The 22,816-nt window shown below is 59.4% G+C and overlaps 1 protein-coding gene across 1 annotated transcript in view; it reads right to left on the bottom strand.

The window, feature by feature from the left end:
• NR4A1 (nuclear receptor subfamily 4 group A member 1) overlaps positions 1-11,840 on the bottom strand; it is a 31,242-nt gene extending 19,402 nt beyond the window's left edge. Inside the window, exon 1 of the mRNA XM_034792466.1 lies at positions 11,791-11,840. The gene's annotated coding sequence lies outside the window, so the exon portion shown is untranslated. The remainder of the gene's footprint in view (positions 1-11,790) is intronic.
• Between the last annotated feature and the right edge of the window lie 10,976 nt (positions 11,841-22,816).

Raw genomic sequence — 22,816 nt, 5'->3', positions numbered from 1 at the left:
GGGGGGAGGAGGGGGGGGGGGGTGGGGGGGGGGGGGGGGGGGGGGGGGGGGGGGGGGGGGGGGGGGGGGGGGGGGGGAGGTGGAGGGGGGGGCAGGTGGAAAGATTGAAGTGGACAGTGAATGGGGGGTTGGGGGGGGCAAGTGGAAGGGGGGTGCAGGTGGAAAGATTGAAGTGGACAGTGAATGGGGGGTGGGGGGGGCAGGTGGAAGGGGGGTGCAGGTGGAAAGATTGAAGTGGACCATGAATGGGGGTGGGGGGGCAGGTGGAAGGGGGGGCAGGTGGAAAGATTGAAGTGGACAGTGAATGGGGGTGGGGTGGGGGGGGCTTTATGGCAGAACAGGGCCGGCCCGCGGGCAGCTGGCACCGCGGGTGTATTTTAAACAGCAACGTTGGGTCAGGGCTAAATGGGTCAGGAAAGAAGGGCCGGGCCCAAGCACTTGTTGGCCATTCATAACGGATGCCGCCGTCCCAGAGGGGCCCGGGCTCAGCCCTGCTGTAGGGTCAGGGTAGGGGGCTCCCGGCTGGCTGCGGGCCCTCCAGCAAGGCGGGGAGGGAATTAGAGGAGAATGGCCTTGTTTGATTGCAAAACTGCTTCCCCACACCCAGTTCTAGGACTGCCTCCAGGTACACAAAACTGGCACGCCTCGGCCCTGCCACCTTTGTTTGTTTTTAACCCTTATGGAGGATGCTTCCTATACTTTGAATGAGCGTTTAGTGCAAATCTCACTCAATGTTTATGGTCCTGCAAACATTTCTGCAGAGGCTGAAAATAACCATGTGATCATTCAAAGGGATTTACTCTTATTTAAATGTAAGCCTGTGTATTAGTGCAGGATTGGGGCCAGAACTTTACATAGCAAGTTTTTAAGCTCACCCAGGTTTGCACTCACAAACACACCTAGTTTTACTGCCCCCCTTCCATAAAACACACCCAGAATATTTTGCAAAACTGGGCTCTCTTTACACTTACTGCCCTCCAACTGAAACAAACCAACAAAGTCACCTAGAACATTTTGCTAAACTGGGGTAATTTCCAGTTTCCTGCCCCTCTGAAATACAATTGGAATAGTTTGCAAACCTGGGCTCATTTCTAATTGCTTTTGGTTTGCTACTGCTGCCCATCACTGTACATGAGCACATCAGAGAGCTTCTCTGAAGCAGGGCCCATCTTTTTGTTAAATGTGTGTACACTGCCTAGCTGGACAGTGGCCAGCCTGGGGCCTACAGGGGCTATCACCATGCAGATTCCATAATAAACATCGGCACTCGCTTTAGCCCGGCAGCATTGCAGCAGGGTGTTTTCAGGACCCGCCAGCGCAAAGAGGGTAATTCCAGGGGTGCAGAATTCCCTGTTCCTTCTCTCGGGGAGATGATTCTGCAGCACCAGGCTCCTCGCATTTGTTGTCGGAAAGAGCCCTGTGGAAACCCTGCGAGTTCACTCAAAGGAGGAAGGGAAACTAGGGATGTGGGTTACGGAGGATTCTGAAAAACTAGGTCAGTATGGAGCACGTGGCCTCCCGCACCTGTCGCTTCCCAGGCTTAATGGGCGAGTCTTTTTCTCCCCTTTGAAGTCACACAGGAAACATGGCCCTGGCTCCTCTGAGAGCCCAGCCCCTGGCACACCCCAGAGCCACTCCTCTGCCATTGGGGGGGGGGAGGGGAAGACTCCCACCATACCCGTATCCCCTGCAGCCTTCTTACACCGGCTGTACACTCCCTTCTGGGCTGTCCCCAGTCCTGGTGTCGCCACCCTCCTCAGAGTGTCCCCACGCCCTTTCCTCTACCCCCAGCCCCTGCTTTATGGTGTAGGGAGGGTACCAGAGTCCACCCCTGCTGTGGGCTGTTCCCTAGCCTTGCCTCGAGCTTGCTTGGGTGGCAGCTCCCTTCCTGCACTAGGCAGAATAGGCTCCTATAATGCTAATGGTGACAAATGATTCCTGGCCATTGCCTTCTGCTGGACAGAATCAGAACTGCTTCCCAGGTGTCATTCGCCCCACACTGCAAAGGGGGATTCTCTCTCATACTGAGTGCGATGGGCCTGGCTTTCCAGAAAAGGAGGAGCCGTGTTCTGTGCAGGCTGCCGCTCTGACATGAAAAAGAGGCTGGGGCGTGCAGCAAAGCGAAGGCCTTGGTGAAAGGGAAACAGACCCCAGTTCCTTTCCCTGTAACTTGAGACGCTTGTTTGCTGCATCAGCACAACAAGGAGAAAATACAAATCCAATACCCACAGGGCTCTGGGAGCCTGGACATCAAAACAGCGAGAGCAGGGTCTGGTTTCCTCGGCCCCAGGGGTTAAATCCAGTGACATGCCAATGAGAGCGGAAAGCAACCACCAAGTTCAGCAGAAAGACAGCGCAGCCGGGCTCTAGGGACAGACAAACGGGAGCAGTCACCCTCGCACGCGTGGCCAAGTCACTGTTTCAGCCACCGCGAGGAAATTGTTGGGAGAAGCAGAACACCAGCTCCTGGCCTGTTTGGGGAGCGTGGATCTGGATTCAGACAGCCCCGCAGGTCGGATAGCACCCCTCGGCTGCAGTTAGCAGCGAGGCCTCTATTGTGCAAACACCGACACCCCTTTGAATTCAGCTCTGCACGTAGAGGCCAGTCTCTGAAGCCCAGTCTAAAGGTGCCATTATTCACTTTAAGCACAGCAGTGAGACATTCCCAGAGTCCCCCAGGTCACCGGGGTCTGCACACTCAGACACTAACCAGCCTTGTCCCGCGGGGCGAGCCTGCAATACACCTTCCCCTCAGGGACAGGCCTCGCTTCATTTTCAAAGGGGGGGGGGGCATAAGCCAAGACATTTCAGGGGTCCAGCACCCTCTGCTCCTTTAGAGAACCCCAGCCCCCGGTCAGCTCCACACACAAACCTGTCCCCATTTATTAGAGGTGCATTTAAATGTCAGTTCAGTTAAACCGGTGCAAGCCCCAGTATGGACACTCTTAATTCAATTTAAATCCAGTTCATATTGGGAAACGTTGATGCAAGTTAAACCGACACAAGCCAGTTTTAAAGCAATGTAAGTGTGTCCACACACTGGTTTGCCCTGGTTCAGCTACACTGGTTTGCAGCTTCAGTGTGTAGACAAGGCCAGGATGCAGAATCACGTCTAGGAGGAGGTTTTTGCACACTCTATTTGAGTTACCAAATGCCCTCAGATCTCACTGCCCTTGCAGAACTCACACAGCACCTCGCAGGATCAATCCCTCTAAAATCTACCCCCTTGGGGTCCCTCTTCTCTGCCCGAGCACCTCTCACGGTGCAGCCCAGCCCGTTTGCTAAGGCAGCACCAGTCCAGCAGACAGAAAGGGGGATTTCACAGGTTGGTAAGTCAGCGGCTGGAAAGATTTATGCATTTTCCTATTGTTAAAATATTTTTAGCCCAAGCTCTGGATTTGTTTAAATGCTCACGTTTATAAAAGCAACTGCGTAACAAGATGCGTTTTTATTACATGTTTGTGCTGAGTTCCTGGCTGGCCTCCCAGGGCGGCTGGGTTGGGGAATGTGTCTGTGGGCTGGATTGCTGGGTGATCCTTCCAGCGGTTCCAATCCACTGGCTCAGGAGGGCCCTGCACTCGGTAAATAAATTGTATTCTCGGTAAATAAGGAAAAGACAAAATGAGGAACAGAGCGCGGGGGGAGGGAAATGGAGAAGCCTCTAATATACAAGCTGCTAAATATACATCCAGGGTTAGAGGCTGCATGGCTTTAACTGGGGGTGAAATTTAACTCTTAGCAAGTAGATAGGTCACAGCGTTTATTTTGTATGCCGAGGAACTGAGTGCATCCAAGCCAGACATTCCCACTGTGCTGCGGGGCTTCCGACAGAGATGCCATGCTGAGCACTTGCTATAGCCGAGAGGGAGGGTGGTGCAGTTGAATACAGGAAAAATGCGACATGCAGCGGGGAATTTAAAGAGGCAGAACTTAATTAGCAGAGTTGGAATTTGGCCAAGACACCAGGGTTCATTCGTGGGAATATAGAAGAACGGCCAGACTGGGTCAGACCAATGGTGCATCTAGCCCAGTATCCTGTCTCCGGACAGTGGCCAATGCCAGGTGCTTCAGAGGGAATGAACAGAACAGAGCAATTAGCGAATGATCCATCCAGCTTCTGGCAGTCCAAGGTTTAGGGACACTCAAAGAATGGGGTTGTGTCCCTGACCATCTTGGGGGATGGCAGTCAATGGACCCATCCTCCACAAACTTGATTTCTTCTTTGAACTCAGTGATACTTTTGGCCTTCACAACATCCCCTGGCAATGAGTTCCACAGCTTAACTGCGTGTTGGTGAAGAAATACTTCCTTCTGTTTGTTTAAACCTGATCAGTATTAATTTCCTTGGGTGACTCCTGGTTCTTGTGGTACGTGAAGGGGTAAATAACACTTCCCTATTCACTTTCCCCACATCATGCTTGATTTTATAGACCTCACATCCCCTCTTAGTCGTCTCTTTTCTAAGATGACCAGTTCCAGTCCTTTTAATCTTGCCTCCTATGGAAGCTGTTCCAGACCCCTCTGCACTTTTCCGAATTCTATCTTTTTTGAGATGGGGCACCCAGAATCTTTAATGATTGTCTGAATAGGATGTAGGGTAACTGAACTGAGCAACTCCCTTTGCCTCACCATTCCTCAGTTTTCCTGTCTCTAAAATGGGGTTGATACTTACCTATTTCACAGGGGAGGAGATGGGATTTGAAGACTTACTAGCTAATCAGAAGAGGCTTTGCAATTCTCAGATGACCAAAATCGGCTACAGAAATGCAATGTATCCAGTCCCAGACTCCAAAGAACCAGACGCTCGGTGAGCCTGACTGCCCGGGGTGTTCTTTGCGTCACAATTTGTGTGTCAGAAACCTGAGCACTAACAGCTGGGGGACTCTGAACTCTTCACTGCCAGGGGGCCAATGCAAAGGTGGCCTAGGAGCCGAAGGAATGGTGGCCGGCCGTCTGGTGCCTTCTGGCAAACGGGCTGGTTTCATGGAGTTAGACGGAGTCTAGTGACGCAGGGAGGCGGTGTTGTCGAGCTGGGATCAGGTCCACGTCTTCAGAAATAGTCACTAATTTCAGGTGCTTTGAGACCCCTTCAGGAGGTTTGGACCCCAAAAGTAATGGACTCTAAACTCTGGGCGACTAGCCCCCTAGCCCATTCTGCTACAGACTTGCCAGGTGCCCTCGGGCAAGTTACTTCCCGGGGCCTTCGTCTCTCCATCTGTGGGGCACGGCTAATGACACCCACCTGATTAAAGCACTTTGCAATCCCTGGTTGGAAAGGTGAGCACATCAGTGCCGAGTCCCATCACTACGGTCATGGACAGCGGGGGCACGGGAGTGGCCTTGCTGCTAAGAGATGCCAAGGACTATGTGGCGCACAGAATCCCAACCTCCCTGGCTTCTAGAAAGGCCGGAGAGGCAGATTGATGGCACAGCCTCTGCGGGTCAGACCAGGAGGCTCCTGTCTCTGGCCCCAGCAGCTGCCCAGTGTGATGCACAGAAGCTTTTTGAGATAACCTGTCCCCAGGGAAGGCTGCATATCTAGGAAGCTTGTCTGCAGAACAGGAAGAGAAGGGCAAAGAGAAGGTGCCAGTCCCTGCGGCTGCCTCTCTTACCCCTTTGGACCAGCACAAAAGTGCTGAAGTGCCGTTTGCAGACTCCGTGGTTCCTGGAGTGAATGGGCGCAGGCAGGCAGGATGGGCAGCTGCTGGCCTGGTTCTGAGTCATTCACACGAACCACAGAGCAAGAAAGGCAAGCCAGGAGAGGGACACCGCCGACGGGCGCACTGTGACACCGCGTCGGATTTCCTGGCCCACTTTCACAAGCTACCTAGCATGTGCCAGGCAAGCAGCAGGTCGGGGAGTTCACTCACGTCGCTGCTTCTCCGAGCAAGCTGGTGAGTGTCAGTGGAGCAGCCAAGCGCACTTCCTGCTTGGTCAGGAATAATCTGTGAATGATGCATCAGGGGGTCCCAGTGGAGTTTCCTCCGAGCAAGAAGGACCCTGGCTGGGGAAATGGAAACATTCGTGTCTGCTGGCAGCAGCCCCAGAGTTGCACTGCCTCAGCCAGAAAAACAAAGAGAAAGATGATCTTGGATGCATGTTAATTTCGCACCATCCTCGTTAGTGCAGATGAATGAGACGAATGGGGAGAGCTGATTGGCTGACACAGCAGGGGCTGGTCTGTTGATTAGAACAGGGGATACCCTAGCTCCCAGAGGGTGCTGAGCTCCCATTGACTTCACCTGGAGCAGCAGGTGCTCAGCACCCCTGAGAATCGGGCCCGTGAAGTCCCAAGCTGGGCAGCACCCGTTAGCACTTTCAGAAAACGGTGGCCCTTCCTACCTGTATCTGGTTATGGAATTCCGCTGGCCCCTCAGACAGCTGAAACCTCCCTGCTTCTCCCCCTCCGAGGTCAGTTCCCTTGGGGGCAGCTCCCTCCACTTGTCTCTTTAGAATGCCGCCAAGCCAGCACCACACCTGCGGGCTGCACGCACTGCAGGGGAACGGCAGGTTCCGGCTCTCTGCGCCGTCAGAGTCCCCAGCATGAGCGGGCGGGGAACCCGCCACACATCTGAGAAGCAATTCGGACAAGTTCCAGATCACTAGATGCATCACACTAGCCCCTAGAGGCTGCTGGGTAAGATCTGGGCCCTGTGGTGCTGATGCTGCACAGACACCGCACACCAAACAGTCCCTGCCCCTAGGAGCTCACAGTTCAGGTAGAAACGCACCATCGCCACCCTGTTTTACAGCTGGGGGTCTGCACGATGAAGGGGTTTGCCCGAGGAAGCTGAGAGCAGGGCTAGGAGCTGAACCTAGTCACGGTGCAGCGCTGAAGGTGCAGGAAGAGCAGTGGACTCTCAGAGCCTCTCTCAACCATGACTCGAGGCTGCAAGGCCTCGGCAGGCGGTGTGTGCGGGAGCTTTGCATGCCGGGTCTCCTGCCCCCTGCTGCAGAACGGCGCATCTCGAACACCAGTGACAGTTACACGGCCAGCGAGAACCCAGCGTGAACACCGTCATGGGCACAGGAAGAGGAAGATTTCAGGCAGCTTGGAGCTAAATCATCCCCAGTACGCTGAGCATGCTGGGGAAATGCCTGTGGCGCGGGCCCCGAGTGCTTGGCCGGGGGGAGATTCTCAGGTGGGGATGTGTGGCTGGCAGCAGGAGATACAAGCCAGCCTGAGTTCCCCATGTTGCAGGTGGGCCTGGGACAAGTTGGCTGTTGGGTTTACTCTTAACCGGTTTAGAAGTCTCTCTCTCCCTCCCCATCAGTGGTTTGTGCTCCCTGGGACAGCCAAACACCGCAGGATCTGCTGGGTAGAGGTCTGGTAAGCAAGGCAGCTGCCCCGCCCATCTCCCATCTCTGCAGCATCACTGCCATCATGCACTGACACCAGAGACCAAAATCCTGGCCCTCGTGACTTCAGTGGAAATCTTCCCCCATTGTCTTGAACGAGCTGGAGACTGCAGCTGGCAGAGGGTGCCCTGAGCCCAGCCACGTGGGTCTGCAGGAGTTGGACTCCTGGATTCTATCTCCAGCTCCGGGAGGGGAGCAGGGACCAGCGGTTAGAGCAGGAAGCCTGCAGGCCAGGCATGCCTTAACCACAAGCCCATTGTTCCGCTTCACATTCTCCCCATTTCACAGATGGGGAAACCGAGGCAGGGAATAGCAACATGGCTCCCCCAGAGTGAAGAGTTTCCCCAGCAGGACCAGTCCCCTGCCTGAGCCACTGGCCCCAGCCCCTCTGTACAGGTGCGGTAAGGTATCCACCCTCCCCTACCAGCCCTTGTGCACCTGTGCCACAGATGCCAGAGGAACCTGTGGCGGCTGCTCCGATTGCCAAGAACCAGGACGCACGAGACCCTGCCCGCTGCAGCTTCAGCCAGGCTGAGACACCTGCAGGGCACACTAAGGGGGCAGGGTGCCAGGGCTCAGGGGGCCTCTGTCCCACTGGACACGCCCCCTGGACACGCATGGTGCAGGCGAAGGAGCAGCGGAGAGCCACTGGCCCGCTGCCATCCTTGGTCTGGGGATGAAGCGGGGCTCGGCAGCACAGCTGGTTCCAATCACCAGGGGCTTGGCCAGGAAGTGGCTGGGAGCGGGAGCTTGGCAGGCCGAGCGCGAAGCATGCACGGACGGGGCCCACGGGGGCGTTGTCAGGCAGCCGCACACCGAGATGGGGAGTTCTCCCCGGCGCTGGACGTCAGCGCTCGGATGGCGCATGCTCGCGTCAGCCGGCAGCTGGCCTTACAAGAACATGCCAACTACCATATATAGGCACAACAGGGGGGGGGGGGGGGTTTTGTGCGCTGCGCGGGCTCTGGAGATGGGGGGGCAGGGTCTTTGGTGGGATCAAAAAGTGACACCCCTCCCCCACGCACACCTGGGAAGTCTCATGCTCTGCTGTAATCCAACAGCCTGCAGAGAGGAGAGATTAACAGCTCCCCTTAGAATGCAGCACTTCCATTCCCTCCCCCACCCCCAGAATAGAACCCAGGAGTCCTGGCCCCCAGTAAGCCCCTGCTCTAACCATTAGACCCCACTGTCCTCCCAGAGCTGGGTACAGAACCCAGGAGTCCTGGCTCTCAGCCACCCTGCCGCTCTAACCGCTAGGCCCCACTCATTTGCATTCTGTACTACAGGGGTCCAGGAGTTGCCAGGCACAAAGCTCTTGACCAACCAACTCAATGTTCAGGCAGGGGGCAGCCTCCCTCCCGTTGTGGGCTCTGCCCATGGCGGGACGGTCCCCAGAGCGCGCTGCACGTCAGTTTGACCAGAGAGGCTTTGCCTGAGAAGAGCCACAGTCTGTCTCTGTGGAAGAGCACAGGATGCCCGTCTGGCCTGCCTGACGCCAGGACGCGTTCACTGGGCAGTGCCCAGATGGCCCGGGGAGCCCGAGTAGAACGTCGCTTCGGCGCATTTCACCGTAAGCGGGTTCCATCCGGGGGCGCGGGACCAGGTTTTAGCATGGGCAGGGCTGAAAGCCACTGAACCAAATCGCGAAGCTGCACTCCCAGCCCCACCTCTCTGATCCCCCCTGCTCACAGGAGAAGAGAAGCTGCTGCTGTCGCTTGGCAGAGAAGGGTAACGGGATTCCCAGCTCGGGCTGGGCTGCTCCCCACTAGCAAGGCACCCCCACCCAACCCCTTGCTTCCAGTGCCCCCCTGCAGGGGGTAGGTGAAGCGCTGGTACCCCTCCTCAGCCCTGCCCCCTTCTCTCCCCATAGCCAGGGCTCTGAGTGCAGCGCTAGAGATGGGGCGGAGAGAATGGGGAGCCAAGGTTCTCTCTCTTTGGCTCTCAGCTCTCCCTAGCAAGACCCCGTGCACAGGACGCGGGCTGGCCCCCGTGCAGCGGAGTGATGGCACAGGCACAGGGCTGCGGAGATGCACATGACAGACCGGGGCTGGCAATCTGATGCACCCAACAATGGAGCCAGCAGCCGCACACAGTAGGGACAGGCCAAAGGGCGCCCGGGAGCAACGCACTGCAAACACACAGCTGCTTGGCTAACAGCCCAGAGACCGACAGCTCTCACCTCCGGGAACCAAGGGCCCGATCCTGCCACCCTCTAATGGTGGAGACCAGCCTGCACCGACAACACCGCCGGCATTTGGGGGTGGGAGTCAGGTCCCAGCCTGGCTGGACCCCACAGGATCGGAACGCGTTGGCAGGACTGCTACGGCCCCCAGGGGTCTGAGAAGCCTGCCGCCCGGTTCAGGGCCTCCGCTCAGCCCAGGCTCCTGCAGGGCAGAACTGTCAGAGGAGGAGTGACCGACCCTGGGGCAACCGGCTCCCCCCACGGGCCTGTGTGGACGCTCCAATCCCCTTGTCCTACGCCCCTCCTCCAGCCACTCGCAGCTGAGGCTCCACCAGCGGAGCTAATTCCCACAGCCCCCACTGGGCGGTGGGAGTTCCCCCCACTACACAGACTGGGGCAAGGAGAGGCAGTGACTTGGCCAAGGCTACGCAGCGAGACGACAGCAGAACCCTGGGTCCCAATGCTGGCCTGTACCCCCGTCCTGCGGACTGCACTCAGCCACCACCCAAGACGTTTCAGCGCTGCTCAGTGAGGGATGCTCCGAACCCAGGCCCCTCCCATGGAAGGCCGTGAGCTAGTTCCCGTGGCAGAGGCCACCGGTTCTGAGCTGCCCTGGTACGGAGCACAGGGACAGCTCAGGTTACAATGCCGACAGCACAGATCTCCTGTGCCTGGGGCCAAGCGCCCCCATTTCACTGATGGGAAACAGGTACAAAGAAGTCAAGTAACTTGCTCAGGATCATGCAGCCAGTCGTGGGCCGGGCCTGGGGATAGAACCCAGGAGTCCGGACGCCCAGCTCCCTCCAATGCAATTGCTAGACACTTACTGGATGGTCGCTGGCCGGCTGATCACATGTGGACTCTGGCTAGGAGGCAGGGGAGATGTGGCTTTGCTCTGCCCTGCTGTACCTAGCCCGGGACTTTGCAACCCCCGGTTTTCTTTTTGCCTCACGTGGAACAATCTCTCGGCCTGGTGAAGCTGCTGGAACCCGGATGAGCTGACCAGCAGTACAGTTCATCTAAGCCAGTGGTTCCCAACCTGCAGGCCGCTTATGGCCCAGTCAGCACACAGCTGCAGCCCATGTGACATCCTCAAGGCCATACAGGTAGTATATGGATGGTGTGGCTGCAGCCCACGTAACACATTGTGGGCTGCATATGCAGCCCACAAAGGTAAATAGGTTAAGAACCACTGGTCTAGGGCTTGTCTACACTGGGGCTTTTTGCACCGATACAGCTGCACTGGTGCAAGCCCCTAGTGCAACGTGCTGCACCGGTGAGAAAAGGGACTTGGAAACCAGCCCTCTGCTCCTGTGCCGGGGTTTGGTGCTTTGTAAATCACTGCCCCTGTTGCCTCCTGCTGGTGCACAGAAGGTCCCTATGAGGATGTGTATCCTGTTTCATGCCTTTTAATACTGGCTGGACTTGCCATGTACTAATCTGCCCGGCTGGCAGCAAGCAGCAGCCGTGAAATCTGGTGTCTCTCCCCTCACAACGCCGGTACAATGCAGGTACTCCAGAGCCTGATCAGGCGTGGAGAGACCCAAGGGGCTCAGAGGGACTCCACAGCTCCCTTAGCAGCCTGTGTTGGCTGGCACGAGGGCACGTCCAAGCCAACGTGAGCATCAGGCTGGGTGCCACTTGCATAAGCAGCCAAGCTGCCTTGTACGGGCTTGGGATAAGCATCGGGTGCCCAGCAGAGAGCACCCACAGGGGTTTAGTCTCTAGTCTGTGAATTCCTTGGTCTCACTGCTCAGCCAGCCAGGTAGGGGCGGACGGGCAGTCAGTGCCAGCCCTGCCAGGGGCTCCCTATCATTAGGAACTAGACTGAGGCCCATCAAGCGCATTCCATGCAGCGTCATGACAACCCACAACCACTGCAACCAGTGACCTAAGGACAGGGGGCTCCGTAGCCCATTCCCCGTGGGCCCCCGCCGCAGCCGCTGCCTCCACCTCCACCCAGAGCTGAATCTTTGCACAGGAAATAAAGTAAAATGCAAAAGCAAATGCAATGGGGGGGGGGAGATCCAGCCCCCCCCTTAATACAGAGCACAGACCCAGGTTATTCCAGCTTCCCTCCCAGCCTGCAAAGGGGGGGGGGCAGAGACCCCCCCCCCGATCTGCACAGACCCCGCACAGCTCATGTCCCCGCTGTACAGACTCAGGTCTCAGAGCTGGGGGGGGAGGCACACACCGGGGGGGGGGGGGGGGCGGGGGGCCCCCCCGCCGGGGGGGGGGCGGACACTCACACGCCTCCGCCGGCTCCCGCCTCCTCCGCCGCCTCCTGCCAGGGCGGGGGCCCGCGAGCCCCCGGCTGCCCGCCCCTGGGGGACCCCCGGCTGCCCCGCGTGCTCCATCCGCCGCCTCGCTGCGGGGCCCAGCCCGGCCCGGTGCAGCCGGCTCGCGAGGCGGGGGCCCCGTGACGTCAGCCCAGGCTCTGCTGACGTCGCTGGAATCCCCGCGCCCGCAGCGCTAAAAATAGACACGGAGCCCGAAATAACCCCGGCGCCGCGCGCGTTTCCCGGCCAGGCGGGGCGGGGCGGGGCCCGGCAGGGGGCAGCCCGGGGGTGGAGGGGCCCCCCAGCCCCCCTCCCTGCACGTGACTGGCCTGACCCTGCCCCCCCAGCCCTCCTCCCTGCACGTGACTGGCCTGACCCTGCCCCCCCAGCCCCCCTCCCTGCACGTGACTGGCGTGACCCTGGGGGAACCCCCAGCCCCCCTCCCTGCACGTGACTGGCCTGACCCCCCCCCGCCCCCCTCCCTGCACGTGACTGGCCTGACCCTGGGGGAACCCCCAGCCCCCGCCCCCGTCCCTGCACGTGACTGGCCTGGCCCTGCCTCCCCTGCACGTGACTGACCTGACCTGGGGGAGCCCCCGCCCGGCGGGGCAGCCCCTGGCACCCCTGGGGCCAGATGCGGAGAAAGTACCCCAGGGCAGTGGTAGAGGCTGGAGGAGCCCTGTGCACTGGGGGGCAGCCGTGGTCTTTCTCCTGCTACTTGGGATTCACAGGGGGGTTTAACACAGAGCTGTCTTACTGCTTTGCTTCCAGGGGGGGTTGGGTGAGGGCCACCCCAACCTCCCATTGGGGCTCTCCCAGAGCAGAGCAGGTGCAACTCCCTCTGTTTTTCACTGTGGCCCAGGCTCACCTCAAAAACATGAGCTGTGTCCCCCCCACATTAACCTCCAAAATCAGGTTTGTCCCAAGCTGAGCACCCCTAGACTCACCCTCAAAACTCAGGGGACCCCTAACTCCCCAGGCCTGTCCCCCAAAACTCCAGCACCCCCCATATCTTGCCTAATGGCTCAGACCCACCCCAGTTTAATGGTCAAAATGAGGCTTCTCACTCCTAGAATTGATCCCAAGAATTCAATCTTCCCCACACAATGTCCTGTTGCAAACAGTCTGGTGAAGCTCCAGACGGGGTATGCGTGTGTGTGAGTGGGCAACTGCCTGTGTGTGTGCAAAAATGATTAGGGGGCTGGTGCACATGACTTATGAGGAGAGGCTGAGGGAACTGGGATTGTTTAGTCTGCAGAAGAGAAGAGTGAGGGGGGATTTGATAGCAGCCTTCAACTACCTGAAGGGGGGTTCCAAAGAGGATGGAACTAAGCTGTTCTCAGTGGTGGCAGATGACAGAACAAGGAGCAATGGTCTCAAGTTGCAGTGGGGGAGGTCCAGGTTGGATATTAGGAAACACTATTTCACTAGGAGGGTGGTGAAGCTCTGCAATGGGTTACCTAGGGAGGTGGTGGAGTCTCCTTCCTTAGAGGTTTTTAAGGCCCGGCTTGACAAAGCACCGGCTGGGATGATTTAGTTGGGGTTGGTCCTGCTTTGAGCAGGGGGTTGGACTAGATACCTCCCGAGGTCTCTTCCAACCCTGATATTCTATGATTCTGCGTGGGGTGTGTGAGTGTGTTTCTGTGGGGAAGAACGTGGATAGGTGCACGTGGAGGTGATAGATGTGTATGTCTGTGGCCACGTGGGGCCAAGGTGTGCGGGCGAGTTGCCGTCCCTCTGCAGCCCTTGGCAGCCCGGCCACAGCACAAGTGCCAGGAGGGGAGGGACTTTGTGGCCAAACATGCCTGAGAAGCAAAATTCCTGAAGCTCTGTCCCCCTGCAGGAGGGAGGAATGAAAGGGAGATTTCCCCCCATGCACACTGGCCTGCGTGGAATCGATCTGTCCCTCACAGGTGCAGCCCGCTGCCGAGGGCTCAGGCTGGGTTTATATTTTACTCCCAAATCCAGGCTTCTGCTGGGCAGACCCCTGCCAGATTCCCCTCTCTGCAGAACACCCCGGTGAGACATGTGCAGTGCCAGAGACCAAACCCTCCGTCCAGGGACGCTCCAGGCAGGAGTGCCACATACTGCCCATGTGTGCTGCTGCCCTAGGGGGCCCTCTTCCTGGCCCATTCAGTCCTTGGCCTCGCTGAGGGGACTGCCAGTGCCGGTGAGGGCGGCTTTAGTGGTGTGGACACGCCTGTTCTGCGAGGAACTGGTCTGAGACTCATCAAACCCATTGCACTCATGGGCCATGAGAAAATAGCCCATTTCAACCACTACCAAACCAGGCTGGATTTGAACCAGTGACCTAGAGGCTGGGGCAGGGATGGGGTCAGAGACTCCTAAATCACATTGTCTTGGGGTCTATTTATTCATTCATTTAATAAGAAACTTGGGGCAGCTTCTCTCCAGAAAATAAACCAGCTAATGTTTGGGGGAAAGGAGGGCTCATGAATTGGGACCCACCATCCTAGAGCTCACTAGCTCCCGAAGGGTTAATATGTGCAGCCTGCCCTGGGTCCCTGAGGTTGCATGGATTAACTGTATCTCCAGTCCCGGCTAGTTACTAGGAAACCAGCCATCTCCTAGGTGAGAGCAGAACAGGTAGGGTTTCCTGCTAATAAACCAAACCTTACAATCCGGTTTGCCATAGTCCAGCTCAGTCCTACGGTGACACAGGCCAGCAGCCCCCCCTGCGCCCCAAGGGAACAAACACCCCATTTGCTGCAGCAGAACACCACCCTTGAGACGCAAACCGATCACAAGCCTCTGCTCTGCTCTGGGAGCAGTTCCCGGGCCCCCACCTCGCCTCGCCCTGCCCTGGGCTCAGACTACACCAGGTGCAGGACAAGGCAGCCTCAGCTACACAAGGAAGTTGCTCCACTTTAATCCAATATGAAACTGGTGCCAGAGTGGGTGGATGCTCTGAGTTTGGTTCCAGGAGGGGCTTTGTCGGGTTCAGCTTAAGCCAGTTCCAAACTGATTTGAGTTCAATGAAAATAAGCCTCATTTAAACCAAGAGGAGAGTGTCCACACGGGAGGTGGCCCGGTTTGCTGACATTGGTTTAAAATCACTGCAGACAAACCGAGGACGTGGCCTGTGGGGTCAGGGCTGTGCGTGCAGGGAGCCGGTCGCTGGAACAGGGAGCTCCTGGCTTTCACAACGCCTGTTCCAACCCAGGCCAGGTCAGGACTGGCCAAGGACCCTTTCAGTGCAATGAGTTTGAATGGTCTCAGCCCAGGCTTCTTTGTTGACAGCCCCCATGGAGGGGCCCAAGGGCTGAATGGGCCACAGCGGCTGAGAGCTAGGGGGGAGCCCATCCCCGAGGACACCGTTCTCCCCGACCGCCAGGCCGGCCTGTTCCACCAGCCCCCAAATTACCTTGGGAGACGTTTCATAATTAAAAGACAGAAAGGGCTGGAGGCGGTTGTGCCCGGGGAAGAGAACGCCAGGCTGATTACAGGGCTGCCCGCGGCCCAGCATCCTGCCCAGAGCTCTGCACTCCCTGGCCAGTTCAGGAGGCACCGTGGCTCCTGGCGCCATCTCCATGGACATGGGCCTATATTTGTCTGTAATTACGGGTTCTCCGAGCTGGGGAGCCTGGAGGCCCTTTGTGTGGGACAGAGGGGCGTTCCCGAGGTGCCATGCCAAGGGCCCAGCCATGCCCATCTCCTTGTGAGGGGCCAGGGAGCCGCTGAGAACGGGATTGTCCACACCACTGCCAACCACATAACCCCCCACCTTGGGGTCCCTCTAGCTTGGACGTTCAGCTCCCTGGGGTGGAAACGGGCGGGGTGCAGGGGATTTGCCTGGGTCCCAATGCTGAGACACTGGAGATGCTGATTGCCGGGGGCAGGGCTATTCACACTGGGGATGCCCCAGCACAGGTACCCCTGCTGCTGGGTGAAGGCCAGCCCTGGACAGGGGGCATTCCGGGTCCAGCTGGGCCTGAGGAAGGGGGGCATGCTGGAGTATGGGGGCGATGTGCCATGATTTCCTAACATGGCCTGCTGCAGGGGAACAGATCATGGGGTCCTGACCCAGCATGGGGGGCACTGAGCAGGGATCCCTGGGCCGCATCAGGGGTTTTTCTAAAGGCTGGTTCTTGGGCTTCGAACTGCCTTTGTCGCTGTCCCGCGTGACCACACACGGAGCGGGCGCACCCAGCTCGGATTGCTACCGCAGCCACAGCCCCGGTGAGCCGCGGGCCACCCTCGGCCCACAACTCACCTGCAGTCCCAGCGTGTGATGGGAGGGCAGCACGCCCGGCCTCACCCATGTGCTAATGGCTGGGGTCCGGTGGCTGCTGGTACCGACCTGTCCTGCTCCTGGGACCCTCCTGCTGCCTCTGGCCCTGGGGGGGGGGGGGGGGGGCACCACGGGGAGGGGGCTGGCTCTTTGCTGAACACCCCCAAGGGCACTGCCATCGCCACCAGGTTCGGAGCCACGCCCCCTAGCCCATTAACCCTTTAGCGCCAATGTGCTGCTGCTCCCAGATCACAAAGGTCCTTTATGAGCACAGAGCTGGCCGACACCCCCCACTCCACGCGAGGGCAGGGGCTTCTGTCTGGTGCACGGGCCCCTCTTGGCTCTGTGGCTGCTCCGCCTCCCTCCCACCTCTCCCTCACTGCTCCAGCTTCCCCTTCTGGGTATCGCCCCGACACACACACAGCCCTTCCTGCCTGCCAATGTCCCAGCACACAGGGTTCAACTCCCCACGTGCATCCAGGGCTGCAGCTGGCAGACTGGTGACGCTGCACCTGCAGGACTCTCACAGTAACAGCTCCAGCCCCGCCTGTCCCAGGAGCTCTGCAGGTGCCTGGTGAACCCATTCATTGATCCGAATGAATTAACCTCCCACCCACCAGCCCCGCCCGGGAGGCAGGGGAGAGCATTGGTGCATCACAGGTGGGGCTGCTGACACAAGGTCACTTGCAAGGTCAAGCAGTGAGTCGGTAGAACAGCAAGGAGCAGAACCCAGAGAAAGCCTGAATTCCAGTCCTATTGCCTTCCACTTGGCCCCTCTCCCTCCAGGGCTGGGCTGGACCCCAGGAGTCCTGCACCCTGATCCGTCCCTGATCTAACTACCGCACCCCACTCCCTCCAGGGCTGGGCTGGACCCCAGGAGTCCTGCACCCTGATCCGTCCCTGATCTAACTACCGCACCCCACTCCCTCCAGGGCTGGGCTGGACCCCAGGAGTCCTGCACCCCGATCCGTCCCTGATCTAACTACTGCACCCCACTCCCTCCAGGGCTGGGACTGGACCCCAGGAGTCCTGCGTCCCCTGTTCTAACCGCTCAGCCAACGCTGCCTGTGACCGGGGAAGGGGTTGGGCAGGAGGCAGCCAAATTACACTTTGCATCAGCGCGCTGCCTGATCCGAAATCCCGTCTAATAAAAGCCCAGCCCCTTAACGTGACAGGTCACCTGCTCCGAAGGGAAATTTCCATGGAAAAGCCCTGTTTCGAAGGGGTGCAGTGTCATCAGAAAGGTATCCGGCGCGGGGGGAGCTCCCACTGCTGGGTCTGCTGCTCGGTGCCAGCCGGCGGGTTCTGCTGGGAGTCTTGGCAGGGAAATGACTGGCTCTGGATTTAGCTGTGCCCTTGACTGTGAAGAGAACGTACCCGTAACCCATACCATAAATGTCCAGCCACACAGTCGTTTTGGAACCAGTACAAGCCGTAAGAGCTGCCCTGAGCCCCTGCTCCGACACACACAGAGCGACTCCCACAGGGGTGTGCGCGTGCACACACAGCCTCTCTCGCACACACACTCGCGTGCATATCCACAGCCCTTCACCCTGCTCAGCTCACAGGCTGGGAGGGGGCCACCGGCCTGCAATGTCACACTCAGGCAGCCGCAGGGGAAGCTGAGGCAGGAGGCCAGTTCCTGGGGGAAGAACGGGGGGGTTTCTGTAGGACCCACCGTGTTACCCCCTCCTCTCTTCCCCCCCCCCCCCCGAGCCAGGACTGGGTAAAAGGGCCGGCCAGCCCCCTCGGGGCATATCTGCTGGGACGGGGCAGTGCAGCTCTGGAGAGCACGTCTGGGCAGGGAGAGAAGGGTGGCCGCGGTGGAGGATGGAGACAGGGCTGCAGTGACGTATGCTCCAACACCCCCTGCCCCTCTCCCCCATGGCTGTATTCGACTCACAGACCCCTGTGATGCCCTCTGGCAGTGGAGGGGGCTGGAACAAAAGCCAAGGGGCCAAGCGTGGGGCTGCCAGTGCACCCGCTGGACGGGTGCAAACCCCTCGTGCAGAGGTGCTGCCGGTGCAGCTCACCCCAGCACAGCACCTCTGCACCAGCGGGTTGCACTAGGGCACAGAGCCCCCTCCCATCCCTCCCCCTGGGGCCAAGGAGCCCAGAGTGCGGCAGGGCAGCCGGCCCTGTACTGTGAGGCTGCGATGCCCTCTCGTGGGCAGAGTCAGCATTTAACTCAGAGCTGTTTATTTGGTGTATTGATTTCCAGGGGGCGTCGGGCCTGATCCTTGAAGGTGGGGGCTGCTCCAAACAGAAATGAGCTGGGGTCCAAATTTGCTCGATGTACAGGGGGAAAAGTGCTGCCCCACTGCCTTCAGCTTCTGCCCCTCTTGGTGCTGGCAGAACCTGCCCGCTGTCCCAGGACTGAGTGAGCAGCGCTGGGGGCGAGGCGGGAGCCCCCCAAGACCCCAGCCCCCTCTCCCACTGCAGCAGGCGCATCGAGAAGACCCCAGCGCTCACTGAGGGCTTCAGTCCATTTCTTTTTAAGTGATTAATTGGGGCAATTGGAAGGAAAAAACAGGGACACACCTGTAGCCCTCTGGCAAGGCCTTGGAGCAGCCCTCTTCTGAGACTTGGGGGTGGAGGTGATGCCTTGTCTCAGAGATGGGCGCTTCAGAGCAGCCCAGCACTGCACAGAACCATCCGGCGACCGCCTAGTGCCGCACGGAGCCGTCCAGCGACCGCCCAGCGCCGCACGGAGCCCTCCGGCGACCGCCCAGCGCCGCACGGAGCCCTCCGGCGACCGCCCAGCGCTGCACGGAGCCGTCCGGCGACTGCCCAGCGCTGCACGGAGCCGTCCGGTGACCGCCCAGCACTGCACGGAGCCGTCTGGCGACCGCCCAGCACTGCACGGAGCCGTCCGGCGACCGCCCAACACTGCACGGAGCCGTCCGGTGAATGGGACCAGGAGGACCAAACCTGCACATTTCTCCATGGTACAGTACACGGGGGCCGGCCAGTCCCTTGGCACCGGTGCAGGCAGAGGCATCAGGAGGCCTGAGCTTGTGAGATTTCCCGTCCCCGGTTCAGAAGGTCCAAGGAGAGGCCTCATCTGCACCCATCCCAGCCCCTCAGCTGGTTCAAGGCCCTCATGTCACCTCCACTTTCTCCACTAGATGGGGCCAGATGCCGGCTCTTCCCCCCCCCCTTGCCCCCGCGCCCAATCCAGCACCCCCTGGGCTCTGAGCACAGAGTCCAGCGCTGCGGACTGGGAATCTGGGACCCGGCTCAGAACCTTCCCAGTGTCTGCGGGGCTTTGTGTCTGTGGTGCTGGGCCATGCCCAGCTGGGCCTTTCTACGGGGTCGGGCTTCTCCTTCCCCCCCATCTCACGCACTGCAGGAGGTCCTTCCCCCCCATCTCACGCACTGCAGGAGGTCCTTCCCCCCAATCTCACGCACTGCAGGAGGTGGGGTTGGGGGCGCTCTCCCTCCAGTCAGCACTGGCTCTGTGCGGTGCTTGGGAGAAACCAGGGCATTCTGATTTCCTAACTCCCGCATTACCGGGAATGACAGCGTGGAGATGCTCAGGGAGGGCGTTTCCTGGACTAAAGCAAAGAAACTTGTCGTCGTCCCCCCCCCGCCCCCAATCCTCGCTACACAAAGAACAGGCATTCCGGCTCCAAAGCGCTTTACAGACATTTTTAGCAAACCCAGCCCCTCGGATTCCCGTTGGCTGCAGCCCCTTGGAGGACTGGGCCGTCCTGCAGCAGGAAAGGCGCAGGGGTGGGAACCTCCTTCAGAATATTTTGCAAGATCCCAGAGGAAGCAAGACAGGAAAAGGGCCTGGAGAAGGCCCAGAAAAACGCTCCACAAGTTCCAGCCGTGGCCTCAGGAGATGGGACACCCCATCAGCCTCGCTCCAGGCAGAGCCGCCTGTTGCATCCTAGACACCCGGATTTGGGGGGGAGGAGAGCCAGTAACAAACCCCAAATAAATGGGCGGGGTAAGACGGGTGTTTGCACCCGCCCAGGGAGCTGCTGTCGGAGGGCACCGAGCATGGGGACTGCTCAATCAGCCAGGGCCGGGTTCCGCTCGCTGGGTCACGAGACGTGCTGAGGTGAACGAGGGCACGAGCTGTCCCATAATGCACTGCAGCCCCTCCTGCATCCAGCGAGCAAACAACTGCTTTGCAAAGCACTGCCTCCTGGCCCCAGCACCCCCATGGCAGCTGGGCCCACGGGTGAGGGGCTTGTTTAACATCACACAGGACATCTATGCTGACAGAACCCAGCAGCCCTGATCCCCAGCCTCGCCCCTGCTCTAACCCCTAGCCCCTACTCCTCTCCCAGAGCTGGAGTTCGGGCTCCTACCTCTCCCCAATCTAACCACTAGACACTACTCCCCTCCCGCACCTGGGAACGGAACCCAGGAGTCCTGGCTCCCAGCCCCCCACTCTAACCGCTAGCCCCCCTCTTCCCTCCCACACCTGGGAACAGAACCCAGGAGTCCCCAGTTCCACCTACTGGCGCACTCTCTGGCTACCCATTAGGGTGACCAGATGTCCCAATTATATAGGGACAATCCCGATATTTGGGTCTTTTTCTTATATAGGCACCTATTACCCCCCACCCTCATCTCGATTTTTCACATTTGCTCTCTGGTCGCCCTGCTGCCCACCAGGGACCCGCCACGTGCTGCAGGAACCCCACCGCCTGCTAGGAAGGCTGCCTCTGCGCCTCGCAGCCACGGCTGTTACAGAGGAAGCAAGTTCTTTTGGCTGCCAAGAGCACGGCATTTCCTGTGCCTTGGTGTCCCCTCCCCCCGCGCCTCCATCCCGCAGCCCCCAGTCCATGGAACAAAGGCTCGACCGGACAGACACATGGGTTCTGTTCTCTGCCAAGGTAGCTGACCCCGCCCCAGGCTGATCGGTGCTAGGACAGGAGGCCTCTGAGGAAGACCCAATGATGCTGAGTCAGTCGGAGGGGCTCTGCCCTCTAAGCCGGGCAGGAACCCAGGCCCTAATGCACAGTTAGGGGGCACTGGAATGTAAAGCCACGGTCCTGAGCATCTGACTGGCAAAAGCCCAGAGCATTTAATTGCACAGGGAGGCGGGACGTGAACGCTGCCAAATTCCAGTCCAGCTAATTCCATTCGGCGGCCTGAATTCCCTTTGCAGTTTCAATTGGACACAAGCTTGTCTCCTTCACTTCCTGGACTAAAACTGGCGTCTCAAGTCGCAGTTAAACAGCTGCTGTGTCCCACCCCAGAGGTGGCAGCATCTCAGTGCAGGGCAAAGACATCCTGGTCTGGCTCTGTTCAATGTTGCAAAGCGCTTTGGGTGATGAATGGCTCCCTGGCAGCAGGCGGCCAGCTCACCTTTCCTCACCTGCTCAACGAGACAGAAAAATCCTTCGGTGGGAAGCCGTTTGCAGCTACCTGACCTAGGGCAGAAGCACAGCGGTTATGGCACCCGCAGGCTACAGCCAGTAGATGGTGCCGCCCCATACCAGCACCTCTGCGGGTTTGACATCGCCTGCCAGAGAGGGCAGTGCCGTCGCCCACACAACCAGCATGTTACAGCTGCTCTCAGGGAAAGGGAGTCAGGATTCCTGGGTCCTATCCCCAGCTCTGCCACCGACTCACTGGGCAGCCATGGGCAAGTCACCCCTCTGCACCTGTTTGCCCTCTATCAATGGGGCGCGTGACCCAGAGAAGGGGTGAGGATTAGAGCCCATAGGTGCTGTAGGGCCTGCCTCGGGGTTGTGGGTTATTGTGGCTGGTGAGGGCTGGGGTATTGTGAGAGGGGAAGTCACAGGCTCGGAGTGGCTAACACCTTCTAACACATACAGTGCCTGCTCCTGCAGCCCCACACTGCGTGCGCTAGCCGTGCGCTCGTCCGTCACCTGCACGCTAGCAGAGCACTCAGCCATACGGCCCAGCAGGGAGGCCCCAGCCACCTCCACCAGCCGTTCTCCTCAGCCCACGGGCCCGCCCTTGAGCAGGAATAAGGCCTCACGTAGCGTCAGGTGCTTAGTGACTCTGGCCCGCTTGCCGACCCATTCTCTCTTTGCCTGGTTTAAGTTCCCCCCTCCGCCTTTTACCCTCTGCCCAAGGTACCGCCCCCTCCTCAGCTCCCCAGAGGCTGCTACGAAAGACCCCCCAGCCCTTTGCTCCACGGGGGGGGCCCGGCCTGCCCACCCCCTGCTCGAGCTGCAGGCCCTGGGGCCCGGTTGCTCACAGCGGTTGGAGCTGCCCTTGTAAACAGCCAGCGCTGCGGGCAGCACGGCCGGGCCTGGGCACGGGCCGGGCCTTGGTTCAGCCTCCTTCAGAATCCCCCTGTTCGTATTCGGGAGACTCGGGCCCAGGCGCGCCCGTGTTTTCTCTGTCTCTCGCCCAAGCCCGCTGGGAGACAGACCCCACTGCCCGGCCCAGCCTCACCCCGGCCCTGCGGCTCCGCGGGCACCCGGCCTGCCCCCAAACGCTCAGCGACGCCCGCTGGAGACACAAGGACACGCTTGCCTTGTACACGCACCGGGGCGCACGCACAACTAGACGTGCCGCGTACACACAGTCACACCCGCTGCACCCGCCAGGCACCCACAGCCGCTCTTGGGCTCTAGGGGGCGCTGCTCAGCAGCCTTGAAAATCAGCCACTCCATAGAGAACAATGGAGAATTCCCCCCCCCCAGAACAATGGCGAGTCCCCCCCCACGCAGAACAAGGGCGAATCCCCCCCCACTCAGAACAATGGCGAATCCCCCCCCACGCAGAACAAGGGCAACCCCCCCCCCC

Source organism: Trachemys scripta, chromosome 16, assembly GCF_013100865.1.
Source record: "Trachemys scripta elegans isolate TJP31775 chromosome 16, CAS_Tse_1.0, whole genome shotgun sequence".
In the NCBI taxonomy this organism is placed as follows: domain Eukaryota; kingdom Metazoa; phylum Chordata; order Testudines; family Emydidae; genus Trachemys; species Trachemys scripta.
Note: the sequence above shows the minus strand (reverse complement) of the source record. Positions and strands in the feature narration are given on the sequence as shown.